The 24747-nt window shown below is 46.5% G+C and overlaps 1 long non-coding RNA gene across 1 annotated transcript in view; it reads right to left on the bottom strand.

Moving 5' to 3' along the window:
- LOC147021267 (uncharacterized) overlaps window positions 1-24747 on the bottom strand; it is a 106500-nt gene that overhangs the window by 47288 nt on the left and 34465 nt on the right. The window contains exon 2 of the long non-coding RNA XR_015060733.1: window positions 23076-23262. This is a non-coding gene — a long non-coding RNA (uncharacterized LOC147021267). The remainder of the gene's footprint in view (window positions 1-23075; window positions 23263-24747) is intronic.

Below are 24747 nucleotides of genomic sequence, written 5' to 3' on the forward strand. Positions count from 1 at the left end.
TTCCAGTTGAAGCACATTATGTGTGTTTGTGGCCTACGACAGCACATGATATGTGTTTGTGGCCTAAGACAGCACATTATGTGTGTTTGTGGCCACAACAGCACATTATGTGTGTTTTTGGCCTACGACAGCACATTATGCGTGTTTGTGGCCACAACAGCACATTATGTGTGTTTTTGGCCTACGACAGCACATTATGTGTGTTTGTGGCCACAACAGCACATTATGTGTGTTTTTGGCCTACGACAGCACATTATGTGTGTTTGTGGCCACGACAGCACATTATGTGTGTTTGTGGCCACAACAGCACATTATGTGTGTTTATGGCCTACGACAGCACATTATGTGTGTTTGTGGCCACAACAGCACATTATGTGTGTTTGTGGCCTACGACAGCACATTATGTGTGTTTGTGGACTACGACAGCACATTATGTGTGTTTGTGGCCTACGACAGCACATCATGTGTGTTTGTGGCTACGACAGCACATGATATGTGTTTGTGGCCTACGACAGCACATTATGTGTGTTTGTGGCCTACGACAGCACATTATGTGTGTTTGTGGCCTACAACAGCACATTATGTGTGTTTGTGGCCTACGACAGCACATTATGTGTGTTTGTGGCCTATGACAGTACATTATGTGTGTTTGTGGCCTACGACAGCACATTATGTGTGTTTGTGGCCTACGACAGCACATTATGTGTATTTGTGGCCTATGACAGCACATTATGTGTGTTTGTAGCCACGACAGCACATTATGTGTGTTTGTGGCCTACGACAGCACATGATATGTGTTTGTTGCCATGACAGCACATTATGTGTGTTTGTGGCCACAACAGCACATTATGTGTGTTTTTGGCCTACGACAGCACATTATGTGTGTTTGTGGCCACGACAGCACATTATGTGTGTTTGTGGCCACAACAGCACATTATGTGTGTTTGTGGCCTACGACAGCACATTATGTGTGTTTGTGGCCACAACAGCACATTATGTGTGTTTGTGGCCTACGACAGCACATTATGTGTGCTTTTGGCCTACGACAGCACATTATGTGTGTTTGTGGCCACAACAGCACATTATGTGTGTTTTTGGCCTACGACAGCACATTATGTGTGTTTGTGGCCACAACAGCACATTATGTGTGTTTGTGGCCTACGACAGCACATTATGTGTGTTTGTGGCCTACGACAGCACATTATGTGTGTTTGTGGCCTACGACAGCACATTATGTGTGTTTGTGGCCTACGACAGCACATTATGTGTGTTTGTGGCCTACGACAGCACATTATGTGTGTTTGTGGCTACGACAGCACATGATATGTGTTTGTGGCCTACGACAGCACATTATGTGTGTTTGTGGCCTACGACAGCACATTATGTGTGTTTGTGGCCTACAACAGCACATTATGTGTGTTTGTGGCCTACGACAGCACATTATGTGTGTTTGTGGCCTACGACAGCACATTATGTGTGTTTGTGGCCTACAACAGCACATTATGTGTGTTTGTGGCCTACGACAGCACATTGTGTATTTGTGGCCTACGACAGCACATGATATGTGTTTGTGGCCTACGACAGCACAGTATGTGTGTTTGTGGCCTACGACAGCACATTGTGTGTTTGTGGCCTACGACAGCACATTATGTGTGTTTGTGGCCTACGACAGCACATTGTGTGTTTGTGACCCACGACAGCACATGATATGTGTTTGTGGCCTACGACAGCACATTATGTGTGTTTGTGGCCTACGACAGCACATTATGTGTGTTTATGGCCTACGACAGCACATTATGTGTGTTTGTGGCCTACGACAGCACATTATGTGTGTTTATGGCCTACGACAGCACATTATGTGTGTTTGTGGCCTACGACAGCACATTATGTGTGTTTGTGGCCTACGACAGCACATTATGTGTGTTTGTGGCCTACGACAGCACATTATGTGTGTTTGTGGCTACGACAGCACATGATATGTGTTTGTGGCCTACGACAGCACATTATGTGTGTTTGTGGCCTACAACAGCACATTATGTGTGTTTGTGGCCTACGACAGCACATTGTGTATTTGTGGCCTACGACAGCACATGATATGTGTTTGTGGCCTACGACAGCACATTATGTGTGTTTGTGGCCTACGACAGCACATTATGTGTGTTTGTGGCCTACGACAGCACATTATGTGTGTTTGTGGCCTACGACAGCACATTATGTGTGTTTGTGGCCTACGACAGCACATTATGTGTGTTTGTGGCCTATGACAGTACATTATGTGTGTTTGTGGCCTACGACAGCACATTATGTGTGTTTGTGGCCTACGACAGCACATTATGTGTATTTGTGGCCTATGACAGCACATTTTTTTTTTTTTTTTTTTTTTTGTATACCTTGGTCGAGGCTCGTATGAGAGCTAACACACAACTCACAGCAAGGAGGCATGAGACAAGAGGGGCGGGAGTGGAAGGGACAAAACATTGGGGAACAGACACAGGTGAACTGTGGAAGGGAGAGGGATGGGGATGGGACGGGGAACATGGCGAGGGGAAGATGGACATTAAAGGGACTTTCAGGAAGGAAAGCAGGAGAATTGAAGGAAGTGGGCTTGGGTGGATTATCGGGGGTAGAAAAGATCGAGGATTTGGATGGGGGAAGATAAGAGGTGGTGGTGAACAGCTGTTTTGAAAGCCTGAAGGGAAGAATGGGAAAGAATAGAGTGAGGAAGTTTATTCCAAAGGCGGGAAAAAGAGGAATGAAAGAGTGAAGATGAGCAGTGATTCGTGATTTTGGTAGTTTTACCAGAAGGGGTTGTTGGCGGACCTTGAGCGCCCTGTGGAAATGTGGTTGGGACAAATCGCAGAGAGAGCAGGGGGGCAAGGCTGGAGAGGAGTCGGTAGAAGACAGAAAGACCACCGACCAACCTGCGGTGATTGAGTGAGAGGCCCAAAGACTCAGCTTCATTGCGGGAGATGCCAATGATCTTAAAAGCCCTGGTTTCGACAGCGTGAAGTCGAGAAAGGTGGGAGGCAGGAGCACCAGCCCAGAGGGGAGAGCAGTACTCCATCAGGCTACGGACAAAAGCTTTGTAAGTGGTCAGGAGCTCAAGAGGGCCGAGGAAGGACTTTGCACGACGGAGGATTCCCAGTCGGCGACTGGCTTTTGAGGCAAGGTTGGAAATGTGACTTTCCCAGGAAAGGTCATGGCAGATAGTGAGACCCAGAAGCTTGAAAGAAAAGACTTCTTCCAGAGGATTGTTGAGAAAGTGGATGGGGGGTTTTGTAAACGGTCCTTTCGAAGAGACATAGTGAGAGTGTGAGATTTGTCTGGATTGAAAGACATGTTCCACGTGTTGGACCAGTTTGTGATTTTATCCAGATCTGCAGTGAGCGAAGAAGCTGCTGCTTGCCGGGCTGAGGGATGACAGATGGTACGGCAGAGGGTTGAGTCATCGGCAAAGAGAAATAGAGGATTTTCCAGAGAGTCCGAGAGATCATTGATGAAAACCAGAAAAAGAACAGGGCCCAGAACGCTACCTTGAGGAACTCCAGCCTGCACAGGAAGAGGGGATGAAAGAACTCCATTTAGGGCCACACGTTGACTGCGACAGGAGAGGAAGTCTGCGAGCCATGAGTGGAGATGGCCTTGAATACCATGGGCAGAGAGTTTGGTGAGTAGGGCAGGGTGCCAGACTGTGTCAAAAGCACGTGATATGTCCAGGGATACGGCTCGGATTTCCTGTCTGGCATTGAGGACCTCCATCCATTGATGGGAGAGCAGTAGCAGCATATCTAGGGTAGAGTGACCTGGTCTGAAACCAAATTGATGATTGGAAATCAAGCCATTGGAGAAGAGGAAGGATTTCATGTCTGAAGCGATGATGGATTCCATAACCTTGCTGATGATTGGGAGAAGGCTGATTGGTCTGTAGTTACAGGGATCTGTTTTTGCACCTTTTTTATGCAGGGCAGTGATGTTAGCAGATTTCCAAGCAGATGGCAGATGACCTTGGGAAAATGAGAGGGTGAATAGAACAGAGAGAGGGTGAGCAAGAGCAGAAGAGCAGGCTTTGAGGACACGTGGGCTGATGCCGTCTGGACCGGTTGCATTATGTGTGTTTGTAGCCACGACAGCACATTATGTGTGTTTGTGGCCTACGACAGCACATGATATGTGTTTGTTGCCATGACAGCACATTATGTGTGTTTGTGGCCACAACAGCACATTATGTGTGTTTTTGGCCTACGACAGCACATTATGTGTGTTTGTGGCCACGACAGCACATTATGTGTGTTTGTGGCCACAACAGCACATTATGTGTGTTTGTGGCCTACGACAGCACATTATGTGTGTTTGTGGCCACAACAGCACATTATGTGTGTTTGTGGCCTACGACAGCACATTATGTGTGTTTTTGGCCTACGACAGCACATTATGTGTGTTTGTGGCCACAACAGCACATTATGTGTGTTTTTGGCCTACGACAGCACATTATGTGTGTTTGTGGCCACAACAGCACATTATGTGTGTTTGTGGCCTACGACAGCACATTATGTGTGTTTGTGGCCTATGACAGCACATTATGTGTGTTTGTGGCCTACGACAGCACATTATGTGTGTTTGTGGCCTACGACAGCACATTATGTGTGTTTGTGGCCTACGACAGCACATTATGTGTGTTTGTGGCTACGACAGCACATGATATGTGTTTGTGGCCTACGACAGCACATTATGTGTGTTTGTGGCCTACAACAGCACATTATGTGTGTTTGTGGCCTACGACAGCACATTGTGTATTTGTGGCCTACGACAGCACATGATATGTGTTTGTGGCCTACGACAGCACAGTATGTGTGTTTGTGGCCTACGACAGCACATTGTGTGTTTGTGGCCTACGACAGCACATTATGTGTGTTTGTGGCCTACGACAGCACATTGTGTGTTTGTGACCCACGACAGCACATGATATGTGTTTGTGGCCTACGACAGCACATTATGTGTGTTTGTGGCCTACGACAGCACATTGTGTGTTTGTGGCCTACGACAGCACATGATATGTGTTTGTGGCCTACAACAGCACATTATGTGTGTTTGTGGCCTACGGCAGCACATTGTGTGTTTGTGGCCTACGACAGCACATTATGTGCAGACAGACAGACAAATGGACCCAAATGTAATCACCTCCAATCTGGGGTAAATGCTGTTTACAGAATTACAGCACACTTGTGCAATGTCAAGTATTGACGTCATACAAACGGTTGTGTATGCCTATGACGTTCTCCGACCTAATCGGCATTGACTTTACCCAGACTTAGTTTTCACGCACGTGTTCAAGGTCCTTTGCCAAATGTTGACTTCCTTATAGATTAAACGTCACCATTTCAGGTCAGGTCAGGTCAGGTATGGGAGCATGTGCCAGAACAGCGCGTCGCTGCGTCCACTTTCCGCCGGTACTCCAGGGGCCTCCGTCTGGCCATCCCCCAGGCAGATGCCAGGCCCATCCCCATCTCCTTGAGATGATGGTCAACCTGCTGCAACCATGAGGCACGTGGTCGGCCCACTGGCCTCCTCAACTCATGAGACTCCCTCGCTGAGAGAATCTGGTGAGCAGGATCAGCGTCAGGAAAACGAGCCACATGTCCATACAGCCGCAGCTGACGCTCACGGACTATGCAGGTAACAAATCTCATCCGAGTCTCTCTCAGCAACCGCTCGTTGGACACAAAATCCGACCAGCGATAGCCAAGGATTCTCCGAAGAGACCTGGTACCAAAGGAATTAAGTCTCCGTCTCAGATCCTTGGTCAAAGTCCAAGTCTCGCACCCATAGAGCAAGACTGGAAGTACCAAGGACCTGAAGACTCGGACTTTCGTCCTCCCGCACAGGTACCGGCAGCGCCACACCCCATGATCCAGTGAATCCATGACTCCCCAGGCCCGACCCAGACGTCTATTGACCTCCGGCTCACAACCTGCGGAGACATGAATATCACTGCCAAGGTAAGTGAATCTATCCACGACCTCAACATCCTCACCACAAACAGACACAGACAGGACAGCAGCATCCAAGATGTCACCGAAAGCTTGGATCTTTGTTTTGACCCAAGAAATCCGTAATCCCAACGGCTCCGACTCCTCATTCAGCACCTCGAGGGCCCCCAAGAGGATGTCTAAAGTCTCCGCAAAGATGACTGCATCATCTGCAAAATCAAGGTCCGAGATCTTGACATTGCCAAACGATGCACCGCAACTTGATCTCTCCAACATCCTCCCAAAAATCCAGTCCATACAAGTGTTGAAAAGTGTGGGGGCAAGTACACATCCCTGATGAACTCCAGTAACAACTGGAAATAAGTCAGAGGTGGTACCACCACACTTCACAGCACTCTCAGTACCAGAGTAGAGTTCAGACATCAGATCGATCAGTTTCGGTGGCACCCCACGAAGACCAAGAATCCTCCAGAGGACATCCCGATTCACTGAATCGAACGCTTTACAGAGATCAACATAGGCTGCAAGCAGCCCCTGCCGAAACTCTCGTCTGCGTTCAGTGAGGACACGAAGAGCAAGGATGCGGTCAATCGTTGACCTCTTTGGTGTAAAGCCTGACTGCTCTGGACGCTGGTGCTCAAGCAGATGGTGGCGAACCCTATCAAGAATTATCCGAGCAAAGACCTTGCCCGGCACTGAGAGCAGCGTCACCCCTCGGTAGTTGTTGCAGTCTTGGCGATCACCCTTCCCTTTCCAGAGAGGAACAACAAGGCCCCTCTTCCAGTCAGTTGGGATGATGCCTGTGTTCCAGGCAGAGCACAAAACTGCATGCAACGACGCGAGTGCAGCATTTCCACCAGCCTTGAGAAGTTCAGCATGGATGCCACAGATCCCTGGAGCTTTGCCCCGTTTCAACTGGTTCACCGCAGCCCGTGTTTCCACAAGCGATGGTGGACCACAGTTGATTCGAGGGTCAGCAACAGGGATTGTAACACCCTTGACGTCCAACTCGACAGCTGGGGGATCAGCCTGGTACAACCGCTCAAAGTAACCGGCCCAGCGGGCCTTCACTTCAGACTCCTCTGTCAAGAGCCTACCACTCTCTGCTCGAACTGCAGTGCTCCGAGGGATGGGCTTGGATGAACGTAATGCGCGAATTCCCCTGTAAGCGGGACGAGAATCACCTGTCCACAGGTGATGCTCTACCCCTCACAGATTCCTCGCACATAGGCCTCCTTGTCCACCCTCAGTGCACGTACAGTTTTACGCCTCAGCTCCCTGAACAGCTCAGCTCTGCCATTCAGCCTGGCCCTGCGACTCTGGTCAATGGTATCCAGTGTCCGTTGAGAGACAAAATTCTTCTTTGCCCTGCGGTGAACTCCAAGGCATCCACCGGCAACATCAAGGACGGTGGTCTTGAAGGTGCTCCACAACTCTTCAGGACCCCCCAAAGCACCCAGACCCCCCAAGTGTCCACTCAGCCTGTTCGCAAACTCCTCAGCTACTCTCTCATCCCTGAGCTTGGCAACATCCAGCCTAGGCTGGGATGGTACCATTCTCCAGGATTTAAGGTGCAGCTTTAGAGTTGCTACAACAAGCCTGTGGTCAGTATTGAGGAACTGAGCACTCCGGTAGACCCTGCAGTTCTGGATCATCCTCCAACGACCGTCAATGAGGACATGGTCAATCTCCTTTGCCACACCGCCAGCGTTGGAATACCAAGTCCAGCGATGAGCTTGCGGGCGCTGAAACCATGAACCAGCCACCCTAAGTCCATGACTTCTTGCAAAGTCAAGGAACTTAGTGCTATTCTGGTTCATAGTTCCTGACCCATGGGGACCAACACACACCTCATAACCATCCCTATCAGTTCCAGTCGATGCATTGAAATCCCCCAAGACTAGAAGTGTATCTCGTCTGGGGCACTGATCAACCACAGACTCGAGTGTGGCGTAGAATGCATCCTTCACGGTAAGATCACTCGCCTCAGTCGGAGCATAAATAGAGACCAGGGAAATGACACCTAAGGAGTGACGAATCCTTAATCTCATAATACGCTCGTTGACCGGTGTTACCTCAATTATCATTGGGGTCAGCTTATTGGACACAGCTACAGCAACTCCTTGGGTATGGTAACCATCAGAGCGACCAGACCAATAGTAGGTGTAACCACCCACCATTATCTCGCCGCAATCCGGTCTCCGAACCTCAGAGAGAGCTGCAATCCCGATGTCCAAACGCTTGAGCTCAGATGATAACAGAGACAGGTGATCATCCTCTCTTAGGGATAGGACATTCCAGGCACCCACCCGAAGGGACCGCCTCAGGTTAACCCAAGGAGACCGCCGTCTGGTGGACGACACCTCAGCACCACTCCGACACACTCTCCCGCAATCTGACCCAGGGATGTTACCCCGTGGTTTCCCTCCTATCAAAGATTGGGGGTCCCGAAGGCTTTGCCCCAATCCCATCATCCGGTGAGCTGCCCTGCGAAGGGAAGCTGCACAGGAGGTACTCCCACGGAGTGGGTTTTCAGATTTTTTTGCGTTTTTGCGTTTTGCGGAATGAAGCGTTTTACGGTGGCTGGAGTGCAAATCCTGCCACCAACCTCCTAATAAGAAGTAACCCAACTGCAGGAGGACGTCCGCAGACACAGTTGGGCACTAGATATGGATGGCCGTTGGCTCACAAGGAGCTCCTCCGCCCTTTGACAGGTTTTGTTTTTAATCCTGCTGGGTGTCCATATCCAAACACCCTCCTCACCAGAAAACCTGGTGGGGGAGACGGTTTAGTCGCCGACAACCCGACCATGGAACAGGTTAGTACAGGTTTACATGGTACCTGTAGCAGGTCATAGATCGAACCTGACCTGACAAAAATTTCCGACAAAACCTGACCTGACAAAACCTGTCACCATTTCCGAAGTTAATAACTCCAAGGTGTTTGTTTATTTTTGACATTCCAATGGAATCTAGAAAACATCTTAAAATGCAAAGCCCGTCCACGTCCGCTTTGGATGCTTACTTGACCAAGACAACACCTCAAAAAAAAGGGGGAAAAAAATGTAAATTTTATTAATTAGTTTTCTCCATCTATACTAATAAAAGGGTGTGTGTGTGTGTGTGTGTGTGTGTGTGTGTGTGTGTGTGTGTGTGTGTGTGTGTGTGTGTGTGTGTGTGTGTGTGTGTGTGTGTCTGTGTGTGTGTCTGTGTCTGTGTCTGTGTCTGTGTCTGTGTCTGTGTGTGTGTGTGTGTGTGTGTGTGTGTGTGTGTGTGTGTGTGTGTGTGTGTGTGTGTGTGTGTGTGTGTGTGTCCTCCATTACTCCAAAACCATGAAACCTCACTGCCTAAAACTTTGCATGCACACGAATAAAATTCCAAGGAAGTGCAAGAGTGAAAATTGGGTGTTTGGGTTAATTAAAACACTCCTGTTGAAGATAATTAACGGCCTTATTTAATTATATCCATCATCAGGCGATCCTCGGCCACCTCACTCTCGAGGGTCTTACGGCGTTTCCTGGGTAACCTCGCTGGGGTCTGAAGCCGCCATGTTTTTTTGGCCTGCTCAACCATGCCTTGACTTGGAACAGGACGCAATGATTTCTTAACAACAAAGTTGTTGTTTTCACTTTCCTCACTCATATTATGGAATGCCTGTTCGTCATAGCTACGAATCGCTGGGAACATTGCAATGCTTATAAACATCGGGAGACGTCAGCGTTTGTGGCTTGACATTTCGGGCATCTCCTGGAGGTGTATGTTTAATGTGTGGCTAATCGCGTGCCAAACGAGCTGTTTATTAACAACCGATTCGTTGTAGTCCTTGCTTGAGTGCCTAAGCCACTTGGTGAGTGCTCTCCAAGCTGCTTGGTTGTTCGTTTTGGTAAAAAATATCTGTGCTCTCAAGGGAACATCGATGAGACAGATGTACGTTTCCGCCTGTGTTTCGCCCTACGGTGTTGTGTGGTTGGTGCCTCAGGAGGCGTCTCAGCCGCTGAAAGTGTGCCATTTTATTTGTACGGGACATCACTTTGTTTAATCGTTCGTGCGATCTCCTCATATAATCCACCACTCACTTAGACATCGACACATACATATAAACAATAAGGTCCATCCAACCAGGTGTTTGCCGTGATCTGTTTGTGTAGACATTTTGTGTTCTGTGCCTTGATATATTTTTGAATTGAATTTTTTTTATTTTCCCACTTGAATTCCCCTTTCAAAGAACTCTGTTTCAACGGAAATGTTTGTGTTTGTCGTTATGTGTTTTATGCGTGTGTACATATATAAACTGTATTGCCATCATGGAGGTGTGTGTGTGTGTGTGTGTCGTTAATTGGTATCCACATATGTGGGTTTGAGAACGTAAAATGGAGTCTCCCCAAGGGTGAGCTTAAAGTATCCACCTTCATTTCGGTCACGATCCACGGACCAAGCTGTGAAGTTTTCTGTTTTCAAAGTTTTGTGCCGAGAGATCTCTTCAGGATCGTCACTGAGACCAGGACGGCTTCCAACTGTAGTTCATTTGTAGTAGTATTCCCAGGGATGGTTTTTAATATCACTGGAAGGTTCTTCTTCATCATTCCAATGAGGTTCTTTGTCATCACTGGTACAACTTTGGCATTCTTCAGTTTCCAGGATCTTTTCACTTCATGCTTGAGGTCTTGGTATTTGGTCATTTTCCTGATTTCTGCATCGTTAGTCCAATATCATGCCTGGTGTTGGCTTAATGGTTAGGTTGGTGGGCTTGGGATCCTAGGATCCTGAGTTCAAATCCCACTTTTCTGTTGAATTAATATCAGGTGGGGTCGACTCTGCCTGTCTTCCTTCTGAGGTCGGCAAAATGAGTGCCAGCCCGCTGGTATCCTGTGTCGGAGTGGCGACCCATCCAGGATTGTGCCCAAGAGCCAAGGAGACTGCTTCGGCGGCACCAACGCTCCACACAGAGTATGATCACAATGGATGGATGGATGTCCAAAATCACTGGTATTGACACCTTAATTAGCAATGCCTTCTTCGCTTTTTTTTTGTACTTCAGTATGATATCTGGTCGCAATGCTTTGTTTTTGATGTTTATGCCCGATGGGATTATTAAGTTGTACGTGAGCGGTACTTCAATGTTTTCAGTGATTGCTTTTGGTTCATTTTCACACAAATTTTTTGCAACTGGAATAACAATGTTTTTGCAGATGTGTCAGCGGATTACTTTACAAACTCTGTTGTGTCGTTGTGTGTACAGCTGTTCTGACACGGTTATATTTTTCGTGTTCGGTCATTAAGCGCCACACATCATTCTCTTTGCAAACCCCACCTCCACTCCTCACCTGTCTTTTTCTTTTTTAGATCCTCGTGGAGGATCTCTAAGTCTTACTCACGTTGTTGTTCTTCATCCTCTTCTTGTGGACTTTTTTGTTTCACAGCCGACAGTTTTCATCGAAACTTCCTGAGACTTTGCATATATATGTAAAAATACCCTGCGCAGACAGTAACCATCGCCGATTTTGAAAATTCTTCCTAGAAAAAAAGTTATGACGTCAAAATATCTCCACTAATGTAAATCGCCTAAAAAATTATCTCCGAAACTCGGCAAGCTTTTTGAATTCTGTTTGCAGGAATCGAACAGGGCATTAGCAGAGATTAATTACCGCACATATGATACATCACTATGACGTCATATCCATTTTATGACGTCATTCCTATTTTTTCACATTTTTTTTGTTTCACAACCTAGAGTTTTCATCGGATCTTCGTGAAATTCGCCATGTATATGCAGAAAGCCCACGCGCAGGCAGTAACCATCTCCGATTTTGGAAATTCTTCGTAGAAAAAAAGTTTACATCATAATATCGCCGCTAATGGAAATCGCCTATACCATTATCTCCGAAACTAGGCAAGCTGTTTGAATTTTGTTTGCGGGAATCAAGCCGGGCATCAGCACAGATATATTTTATCGCAAACCTGATACATCACAATGACGTCATATTCGTTTTCATGACGTCATCATTAAGAGGACGATGATCTTCGCTCATTTGAGCTTGTTTAAAATTCATTTTTGTTTTCCCTTATTTGACCAACTTTTCAATCCCTCATCACAAATAGAATATGGAACTTTCCTTTAAAAACCCTGTTTATACTCTGCAGACAAAAATGCCGACAAACATACCGAGAACATTGATTATACTGTATTTGATACTGCATTGTTTCATCGCCTTTCCTTCAAGTCCTCTTCTTTCTTTTTTTCCACCCCCACCATCGATTGCCCCGACTCATTCTTTTGTCTGTTGTTCTTACAGGCTTGTCTTTCTTCATCTCGCCAGCATCTCTGTTCATTAATTTACACATTAGAGAACAAAGTGAAACACAACAAAGCTTTTTGACTAAGCCATTCCGTCTGATCGTATGTAAGGGAAAGTGGTGCGCATTGGGACACAGGGGTGCACTGGGACATCCCCTTCTCGCCCATCGATATTAACCCCCAACTCGTTGGCACTTATATCCTAAGGTTGTGTAAGTGCCAACGAGTTGGTGGTTAATATTGTTACCAACACATTAGCCACGTCCACTTTGTGAATTTAACAACTGCCTTCAAGTTTCCAAGGTACAACGGAATACTCGTCTCTGTGCAGGCTCTCGTGTTTCCTTTCATTACGTTTCCAGCGTTAGCCCTTCATCAGTGGCAAGACGACTTCAAGGAATGATTAATCGATGCCTCAAATGAAGCACTCGGATACTAAGAAGAGGAGTTTTGGCAAAATATTGGTCTCGAGCCATACATAACTTAAAGGTCCACAGAATCCACAAAAAGGACTTTAAAATCTCCCCCCCCCCCCCCAAAAAAAATTTTTTTGATATCAAATTGATTTTTCAATCAATAAAAAAAACAAAGAACTGAATGTGGTTTTTAATTCCAAAAATTTTTTTTGAGCTGTTAAAATTTTAAAAAGCAGAAAAACAAAAACCTAAAAATTCCAAAAAACCGTCTTGGTCGTGACGTCATCTGTGTGACGTAATCACGGAACGATTGTAAATCAGTGGGAGAATCAATTTGTTTCGAGCGTAGGAGATACTGCTCGCACAACGACCACATCGAGATGGCATGCAGTGGAACCTGATGTCAAACAATATCTCTTGAGAATACCGGACCACTTGCTGTCCCCACTGGTGGAATCATTACCCCAGAAAGCTATCCCACCAAATTGACTAGCAACCGGGTTCCTACTGACTGCGAGGTAAGCAGAGGCATTTGGAGCCAGGAAACTTACCTTTTCATTCCCATCCACGAATCAAACCTCCCACTTGCAGGGTGAGTGCACGATCCACTACTCTATGGGACCACGGCACTGAAAAAGAGAAAGTGCACCAACGAAGGCAACTGCAATCTGCATGGGATGGATCCTACACTCAAGAAGTCACAGAGTAAAGAAGTGTTGAAACGGACTACAGGTCACCGGTGCACACTGGGGAGGTGGTACTGGATCACAAGAAATAAGCAGATGCATGATCAGGTGGGATCATGTCAAGAATGTCACAGAAAGACCTGGTGCAATGAGTTAGTGTTTCAAACCAGGCTTTGGAGAATACCCTGCAAATGTTATTCGTACCAATTTAGGTATACAGTTAACCATTCTGTTAAGGAGCTTGAGTGATAATGCCTATGAATAGTGCAGATTATACAGCCCTTTATAAGCCTGGTGATGGTTTGACAGTTAAGGTGGCTGGCTTAAGATCTTAGGGTCTTGAGTTTGAGCTGCTGTCGTTCTGTTGAAATAGCACCAGGTGGGTTGACTCAGCCTGTCATCTTTCCGTGGTCAGCAAAATGGGTACCAGCTTACTGGTAACAGGGGCACTGCATCAGTGGCACAGCTTTACTTCCAGAAAATGATGAGACACAAGGAAAGAAACACAAGGAAACACAACAAAGGTGGAGGCCATTCAGCCCACCATGCCCACGCCACATCAACACCATGCGCACACCACATCAACACCATGCACGCACCACATAAACACCATGCCCACACCACATCAACACCATGCGCACAACACATCAACACCATGCCCACACCACATCAACACCATGCACGCACCACATCAACACCATGCACACACCACATCAACACCATGCCCACACCACATCAACACCATGCCCACACCACATCAACACCATGCGCACAACACATCAACACCATGCCCACACCACAACAACACCATGCCCACACCACATCAACACGATGCCCACAACACATCAACACCATGCGCACAACACATCAACACCATGCCCACACCACATCAACACCATGCACGCACCACATCAACACCATGCACACACCACATCAACACCATGCCCACACCACATCAACACCATGCCCACACCACATCAACACCATGCACACACCACATCAACACCATGCCCACACCACATCAACACCATGCCCACACCACATCAACACCATGCCCACAACACATCAACACCATGCGCACAACACATCAGCACCATGCCCACGCCACATCAACACCATGCACGCACCAGATCAACACCATGCACACACCACATCAACACCATGCCCTCACCACATCAACTCCATGCCCACACCACATCAACACCATGCACACACCCCAGCAGCACCATGCCCACGCCACTTCATCACCATGGTCACACCACATCAACACCATGCCCACAACACATCAACACCATGCCCACACCACATCAATACCATGCCCACACCACATCAACACCATGCCCACACCACATCAACACCATGCGCACACCACATAAACACCATGCACACACCACATCAACACCATGCACATACCACATAAACACCATGCGCACACCACATCAACACCATGCACACACAACATCAACACCATGCGCACACCACATAAACACCATGCGCACACCACATCAACACCATGCACACACAACATCAACACCATGCGCACACCACATAAACACCATGCGCACACCACATCAACACCATGCACACACAACATCAACACCATGCGCACACCACATCAACACCATGCACACACCACATCAACACCATGCCCACACCACATCAACACCATGCCCACACCACATCAACACCATGCACACACAACATCAACACCATGCCCACACCACATCAACACCATGCCCACACCACATCAACACCATGCCCACAACACATCAACACCATGCCCACACCACATCAATACCATGCCCACACCACATCAACACCATGCCCACACCACATCAACACCATGCGCACACCACATAAACACCATGCACACACCACATCAACACCATCCACATACCACATAAACACCATGCGCACACCACATCAACACCATGCACACACAACATCAACACCATGCGCACACCACATAAACACCATGCGCACACCACATCAACACCATGCACACACAACATCAACACCATGCGCACACCACATAAACACCATGCGCACACCACATCAACACCATGCGCACACCACATCAACACCATGCCCACACCACATCAACACCACACCAATTTATCAACATCAGATCAAAATAAGATAATGCAAAATGTTTTATTTATTTATTGTTTTTTGTAATTTTTGTTTAATTTAATATTTATTAATTTTATTTTTTCCAGGGTAGGGGGCATGGACAAAAACACACAACATCAACTGCACAACCCCCCTTGACAAGACCCCCACCATCAGCACTCTGTACACATGTGCACAATCACACATCAATATTCAAACTACCGAAAAGTCCTGCCAACATCCCTATACCCTTCCATCTCCATAACTTCCAGGTACGTAGCTAATTCCAATTTAAACTTCTCTACGACCTTTCCAGGGAGACCATTCCATGCATTAACTTCTCTCTGAGTGAAAGTCTCCTGCCAAACTACCATCTTCACTCTCCTTTTCTTTACTCTCAGGTACGGCCCCCTGGTCCTATCACTGTCTACTTTGTTGAATAATTCATCTGCACTTATTTTATCTCTACCTTTCATTATCTTTATAATATCTCCTCGTAACCACCTCCTTTCTAGTGTACAAAGCCCTGTCTCCTTCAGCCGCTCCTCATAGCTGAGTCTTGCTATGCCCAGAATCAATCTAGTAGCCCTGCGCCGAACCCTCTCTATGGCATCGATGTCCTTCTTGAGGTGTGGTGACCAGAACTGCACACAATATTCTTCATGTGACCCTCACTAAATTCCTATACAATGTTTACATCACCTCTTTTGATTTATAACTGATCCCCCTCCGAATACAACCAAAAACCTGATTTGCTTTACCCCTCGGTGCCTGGCACTGTGCTGCCTGCTCACCTCCCCTATCTACTACCACCCCCAGATCCTTCTCCTGTGTGACACGCTCCAAAATTACCCCTTGCATCATGTTATCTCTATTTTCATTGTTATTTCCCATCCCCAGCACCTTACACTTGCTCAGGTTAAATTCCATCTGCCAATCTTTTGCCCAATCTATGCAAGTATCAATACTTTCCTGTATCTGATCAGCACCCCCTCTGCTATCCACCTCACCTCCAAGCTTTGTATCATCTGCAAATTTGGAAAGCCTACTCTTTACTCCATTATCCAAATAGTTGATGTAAATAATGAATAGTAATGATCCGAGTACTGATCCCTGAGGTACCCCGCTACTTACATCCTCCCAGCAAGACATCCTCCGACTCACAGCCATTCTTTGCTTCTTACCACTAAGCCAGATTGCAATCCAATTAGCTACGTGACCAGCCACTCCACAAGCCCTCACTTTGGCTGACAACTTCCAATGTGGTACCTTATCAAATGCCTTCTTAAAGTCTAGAATGATATACTATGTCCACTGCCTTTCCCTCATCCACCCAATCAGACACTGCTTCATAGAACTCTAAACGATTTGTTAAACAGGAACTACCTTTGGTAAACCCATGCTGACTACCTTTAATTAGTTTGTATTTATTTAAATGGTTCCTCATCCTGTCCTAAATTAATGTTTCCAACACTTTCCTCACAACTGAAGTCAAACTAACAGGTCTATAGTTTCCCAATTTTTCTCTATATCCTTTCTTAAATAATGGTGTTACATTTGTTACTCTCCAATCCTCCGGTACCTGTCCTGACTCCAGTGAGCTGTTGAAAATATCCGTTAACATCTCGCTTACATGCTCAGCCACCTCGCTCAACACTCTCGGTTGCATATTATCTGGACCCGGAACCTTATCTACTCTTAGATTACCTGACTGTTCCTTTACTTCCTCCACTCCAACCTGGATCTTCTGTAAAAGTCCTTCCTCACCTCCTTGATAGATACTCTCAGTTATTGGCAATTCTCCTGACTGTTCATGTGTAAAAGTTGAAGAAAAATACCTGTTTAATAAGCCTGCCATCAAACTTTCATCACTAACCACTCTCCCGATGCTGTTCCTCAATGGGCTCACACTGGTCCTAACCTGTTCTCCCCCCCTCCCCCTTGTTATCTATCTATAATTCCAGCAATGTGTGTGTGTGTGTGTGTGTGTGTGTGTGTGTGTGTGTGTGTGTGTGTGTGTGTGTGTGTGTATGCGACCGCCGTTTCTCGACAACCGCAGGTCCGATCTGATTGAAACTTGCCAGGAATATTGCCGGGGACCCCCCCCCCCCCATGTGCCTTTTCGAAGTTTGATATTAATCGGACGAGCGGTTCCCAAGTTACGGCCATTTTATTGCTATTTTCAGTGTTGGAAAGGTATATATATTGCAGCTGAATTGTCGTTCCACCTTATCATGCCATTTTTTTCCCAAAGATATCTCAGAATAATGATAACAGCATATTAATAATAATAATAGCACAATAATTGGCAGTAATAAAAAGAATAACGTGATACAATGACCAATGTCTGTCAACCAATAACAACCTATATATTGTCTGTCAACCAATAATGACCAATTACGTCTGTCAACCAATGACAGGAAACGGTGCTATGACGTCACAATTAATGTTTATTTATTTATTTTTTGTTTTTTTTTGCATGATTGACGTCACAATTCTTCTTCTTCTTCGTTTGGTATGACGTCACAATCAACGCTGGGGACCTAAGTATGTGCCTTTTCAAGGTTTGATATCGTTCTTCATCCGTTTCAGCTGTTTCCCAAGTGTTTCCCAAGGTGTGAAAACTGTCTTTGCCCAAGGTTTGAATTAATTGTTCAAATTATTAATTAATCCCAAGGTTTGAATTTTCCCAAGGGAAAGAGCTGTTTCCCAAGGGTTTGAAAGCTGTTTTTTCCCAAGGTTTGAATTAATTGTTGTGCTTGGTAGACATTTGTGAATACATTTACAGAGAGAGGAGCGATAGAGGAGGGGGGAGAGAGTGGGGCGAGAGAGGGGGTGAGAGAGAGGGGGCGTCACAATTCAAGAGAGGGGATGGAGGAGGGGCGAGAGAGGGGGACGGGAGAGGAGGGGGAGAGAGGAGAAGCAAGACTAGGGGGAGAGAGGGGGGCGAGAGAGGGGGCGAGAGAGAGGGGCGACACAATTCTTCTTCTTCTTCGTTTGATATGATGTCACAATTGATGCTGGGGAGCTGAGTATATTTCCCAGGTGTTTCCCAAGTTATGGCCATTTATGATACGGTTGATCCGATCTAATTGAAACAATACCCCAATCCAGTCATCATTTACGAGAGCGAAGGAACGTAGCTGCACATACAGGCCCGCCCCTATGGGTACACACCTACAGGCCCGCACCTAGGGCCCGCACTACTTATATTAAATATTCTTAGCCATGTCCTTCTCATACTCTCTTTTGGCTTGCCGAGTTATTTTCTTAACTTGCCTCTGCTCTGTTTATATGGGACATTTTCACAAAAGCGGGTCAGGTAACGGTAAAGACTGTCCGAGAAATTTTATCAAGCATATATTGCCCAGTCAGTGCAGAGGCCTTATGGTGATGCTGCGTTGCTGACATCATTTGAACATTTTTTCTTGGCCTTATAAGGGGTTCAAGCACTATTTCGAGAATATCAAAGAAAGTTGAAATTTGAGTTTGTTCTTTACCGTTACCTGACCCGCTTTTGTGAAAATGTCCCATATGAGTTCCACAAAGTGGAATAGAGTCCTCCCTGGTGTGTGTGTGTGTGTGTGTGTCTCACACACCCCCTCTCCCACAGTGAATATCAATGTTTGGTGAGGTGTCACTTTAACAACCTCTCCCTTAACTCCCCCTCCTTCATCCTCTCTACCTCTCCTTCCCCCTCTCACCCTGCATATATATATATATATATATATCTCTCTCTCTCTCTCTCTCTCTCTCTCTCTCTCTCTCTCTCTCTCTCTCTCTCTCTCTCTCTCTCTCTCTCTCTCTCTCTCTCTCTCTCTCTCTCTCTCTCTCTCTCTCTCTCTCTCTCTCTCTCTCTCTCTCTCTCTCTCTCTCTCTCTCTCTCTCTCTCTCTCTCTCTCTCTCTCTCTCTCTCTCTCTCTCTCTCTCATCCATCAGCGAAACTCCAGGTTATATTTGCTCGCACCTAATAAATGCCTTCTGCTTCTCCTTAATAGGATTCCTTATCTCACGACTCAACCACCCTGACCTCTCTCTGCTTATAGTTTTACACCTCATTGGAATGTATTTACTCTGCACTCAACACATTTGGTCCTTGAATGTTTTCCATTTTTCTGATGCTGATTGTCCGATTGTTAGCTTCTCCAAATCTGCATCACCCAACTCTCTCCTCATACCCTCAACGTTTGCCTTCGTGAAATCTAATAGCCTGACTCGACTATCCTGAACTCTAACCCTTAACAGAATCTTTGCACACACAATGTTATGGTCAGGTGAGGACAGGAATGGGAGCATGCACCGGAGCAGTGCGTCGCTGCATCCACTTTACGCTGGTACTTGAGATGCCTCCGTCTGGCCATCCCCCAGGCAGAAGCCTGACCCATCCCCATCTCCTTGAGATGCTGATTAACCTGCTGCAACCACAAGGCACGTGTTTGAACCATTGGCCTCCTCCACTCACGAGACTCCCACGTTGAGAGAATCTGATGAGCAGGATCAGCGTCAGGAAAAGGAGCCACATGTCCATACAGTTGCAGGTGATGCTCACGGACTATGCAGGTAACAAATCTCATCTGAGTCTCTCAGCAACCGCTCGTTGGACACAAAGTCCGACCAGCGATAGCCATGGATTCTCCGAAGAGACCTGGTACCAAAGGAATTAAGTGTCCGTCTCAGATCCCTGATCAGAGTCCAAGTCTCACATCCGTAGAGCATGACTGGTATCACCATGTTATGGTCACTTGCTCCTAAATGCTCCACTTCCTCAACCTCCTCCACCATATTGGGATCATTAAAAGGAGGTCGAACACTGCACTCTCCCTGAGTGGGCTAATCTACAAACTGGGTTAAAAAGCAATCCTGGACTAAAACTAGGAAATCATCATCTGCTCTGCCCTTTACCTGTTCTTGGACCCAATCTATCCCAAGCAAGTTAAAATCCCCCATTATCAATACTCTTCCCTTACCACGTGCCCTTTTGAATTCTTCATGTACTCCTCCTTCCTCCTCTTCCTTCACACCCGGAACCCTATAAAAGCATCCTTCCAGTTATCTTACTGTTTTTACAATCTCTAATCTCTACCCATACAGAACCCTCAACATGTATTCCTTCCTTCATGTCACCCCATTCTATTCATGCAATGCTGTCCTTTACCCAGATTGCTACTCCTCTGACTCTCTCCTTCCTATCACATCGATACACCTTGTGGCCTTATGATCCTGTCCTGCGGTTACTATCTTCCTTAAACCATGTCTCATTTACTGCAACTACATCGTACTCCTCGCCATCTACTTTGGCCTCAAGCTCTTCCATCTTCTTATTTAAACTCCTGTCATTGGTCTGGAATATGTTTAACTTTCCCCTTCTTGAAATTTTCCCTCCTGGTCTTATCCACAGGCTGCATACGAAACAACAACAACAGCAACAAGGCTTTTATAAACCTAAATCTTGAAGCGACTTGGAATAATTAGCAGGTGTTGAAGGAAGTCTTTTTTTATGAAAGTGAATGACCAAATATATGGAGACTTGTGCAAAGAATGCGTGTTGGGAGGAATGAGAGGTAGGGCAGGACGCATGACGTGGACAAGATGAATACAGAAGCAAAAGTTCAGGTATGCCAAGGAAGGACTTTATACGACGCAAGATACCCACTCAGTGACAGGCTTTGGAGGTGAACGTTGAATTGTGGCTTGCCCAATAATGATCATCGCTGATAGCGAGACCCAGGAGGTTTAATGACTGAACTTCCTCAAGTGGATTGTCTAGGGTCTAAGGTGGATCCTCCTGGGGACAAGTGGATTGTCCCTAATCTAATGGGAATTAAATGTTTGTGCACTGCAGTTATTTTGATAGTTAGGGTTTTCTTTTACATTTTTACACCCCGTATCACAACAACAACAACAACACCTTCACTCCATCCTGATGCCATAACATTCTTCGCGCGCTCGCCAGCAAGCGCGCGTGTGGGCGGAGCCTAACATAGGCATGGCGTTCCTCTAAGCCAATCAGCAAGGAGCGGGCGTCTCACCCGCCCCGTTTCCGACTCAGCACCATCGCCATTAGGCACGTGGCCAGAGGTGAGGAGGTGGGCGGAGCCACAAACGGATCTGCTCGGGACTCCACCCAGAGGGGTGGGAGTTGCCCTGCCTACTGCGAGCCTGTCCAATGGAGGACGGCCAGGGAATCGTGCGATGGGTCCGACCAATCGGGAGGCGAGTGGTCAGGAGAAGAAGCCCCTCCCTCCTAAAAAAGAAGTGTGGTGGTTGTCGGGATGAGGGTAAAGAGGATAATTGTGCCCCGTCTGCTCTCATCTCGCTGGCGCTGATCTCGTCTCATCTCGCTGGCGCTTCTTCTGGTCTCGTCCTGTCGCCGGCGTCTGCTCTCGTCTCGTCGCCGACGCTGGGCTGGTCTGGTCTCATCTCGAGGCTGATCTGGTCTCATCAAGAGCGCTGGTCTGGTCTCATCTCGATGCGGCTGGTCTCATCCTGGTTCGCTCGTCTCGGCCAAACCGCACAAGGCGGGAAGGTCCATTTCCTTTCAGGTGTGTGTGTGTGTGTGTGTGTCCTGTGGGCCCGTCTTTAAGTAGCAACTGGTTAAGTGCTTTGCTGTACATTATTCGCATTCCTTATAGTCGGTTTAACTCTGCCCTTTATGTGTCCCTTCCCCCTATTGTAAATAAATATTCCTTTTGTTGAATGTTTCAGCTCGTCTTTGTCCTTTCCTTCATTGACTTAGCACGGTGTGTGTTGGGGAATTAAAAAGGCCGTTGTGGCCGTAGTTGTGTGCATTTGGACCGACGGGACCTCGATAACCATCCGCTCGGGTTACGCACGGGTCGAGCACGGTTACGGCTCGTCCCGTTCGAGCTCCATCGAGGGTGTGAATACTCGGTAGTTAGCCACGTGGACCTCTAGTTATTTTGAAGTTTGGAAAATAACCCTGTGCCCACGCGGTTGATTTATTGACGATTCACGGTCCTGTAAGGGATCCGTACCTTCGGAGTTATCCGAGGGTGACGATCTGAATTCCGGGTGTTTGGTGGAGCCGACTCTATTGCTTCATCTAGCGGTCGCGCTCGCAGCCGATACCCGTCCCACAACAATATTACCCTCATTCCCCCATACTAGTCAGTAGATTAGGTGCTGCATCAGCAAAGTTCGACTTGATAATTGTTTTGAAACATTGTAATCGCCATTTCAATCTGTGAACCTTTGAGAAAGATGTAAAACGACAATAATCAAAATCAATATCACCGGCGTTTGCTTTTCAATCTTTAAAGACAACTTGCGCGGCAGCAACTGCCTTGCTTCAGTTGAACAGTATCTGGAGGATAACCATAAACAGTTGTTTAAACAAGGAACAAAAGCACAATTATTGACAAAGCACCAGTTTGAAAATCGGAAATCATTCCAAAGAGTTTCTGTATCAGTAGCAATAGATTGTGTTTATAAAAGTTGATGTAGTTGGTGCTCGAGTTCAGCTGGCATTGGACCTTAAGTTCTACCAGATTTTAAGTGCTTTACCTGTTCTCGAGAGGTAACCAACATTGAAAAAAAATCTGTTACATTTCATTACCCACCTTAGATGAGAGGTTGCAAAGACCAGTTCTCACACAACTGCAGAAAATACACTCTCGAGGAAGGTGCCATTAGCAGAAAGGAGCTTTGGGTAGCAAGGTTGTAAATTCCTTTGAAGTGAAATACACGGCAGCACGTACCGGGTTTAGTGTCTAATCCAGGGGATGGCACACACATCGATGCCTCGCCCTGCACGTGAAACACCAGGATGACAGTTTATAGCTAGCTGGGCCAAGATTCAAACCCAGATGAGACAGCTCAGAGGTGAAGGCACATGCCTCTGGGCTATCCTGGCAGCCCGTGGCTACGGATTAGAGGATCTGTCTCGTGAGTCTTTCTACGTACGTCATCCATGTTGTTTTTCTACCCCCGAATATTGCGAGTCAGTGTTTCCAAATGCCTGGCTAAAAACACTTTTCTAACACAAGCCTTTAATGTGAAATATGTCATATACCCTGACAGCGTTGGAAGCTGTAGCCGTGACAGAAATTCTCAGTAAAGAGGTGGGGAAGAGCTCTGCTGAAATTCAATGAAAGAGGTTGCACATGAAATAGGCAACAAAATCTATTCATCTGTTCCCAACAATTTCTCCATACCTAAAAACTCATCGGAGTAAAAAAAACACGCACAAACCCATATGCCAGCAGAGGAGATCAATCACTACGGTGTTCTGCATCACTTTTTACGACCATGTTGGAATCTTTTTGGGATAGTTCAGTACCAGAGGGTAATAGATGCAATAAACTAAGACTAATCCCACATAAACCACACCAACTACTTGCCATTCACTTGAAGCGACCAGCTCAGACGGATATCATCAAAACCATTCAGCACTTCGCGGAAAGCACAATCTACATGATCTGTTGGAGTTACTGCGATTCGAGCGTTTTGCTTTCCTTCATTGGATTTCATACCATGTGACCAACATCAATTATAAAATATTAATTTGCTATTTTCGACCGCTATTTTACACACACACACACACACACAAAAAAATGGTTTCAAACCCCAAATGAGTTAAAAGGGAATGATCGAAAGTTAAGATCCTCATCAGCTCGGTGATGTAAGGGTTGGAGCGTCTGCTCGGTCGGTGATTCAAACCCCAGCTGAGTCATAACAAAGACTTTTTAAAATAGTACCTGTGTGCTGCGTGATTTCTCCATCGCCGCAACATGTTCTGGTGTTTTGGAGTCTTACCAAAGACTTGAAAATACCAAAGACATGATACATGCTCCTTCCTTGCTTGACACCTGGCACTTAAAGGATAGAGCACAGCCAAACAACCACATGTTGGCAACCATTGTGCAGACTTTGATGGGCTAAATGGCTATCTGCAATAAAGTTCCTTGCAAGGGAACTCGTTGCTATGTTTGTTTTTATTATTAAAGTTGGACAAGTCCATGTCAAGCAGAGAACTCATTCCATTTGAAGACATTTAAGTGAGATAGCTGAACAAATGAGCACGGACCACTGCTTTACGGAGGATCTTTAAGCAGCAATAGAATGGCTCGAGGTCAATGTTAAAATCCTCGCAGGCAGCCAGAATGATGGCGGTGAAGTGCAATTGAACACATCGAAACAATGTGTTGTCAAGCCAACAAGATAACTGATTTGCCAGGTATGGGCAGCAGGCAATCGAGTGAAATGCCTCTTGTCGACAGGCCATTTTGTGTC

Source organism: Eptatretus burgeri, chromosome 8 (genome assembly GCF_056783735.1).
Source record: "Eptatretus burgeri isolate ZD-2024b chromosome 8, Ebu_testis_v1, whole genome shotgun sequence".
NCBI classification, from domain to species: domain Eukaryota; kingdom Metazoa; phylum Chordata; class Myxini; order Myxiniformes; family Myxinidae; genus Eptatretus; species Eptatretus burgeri.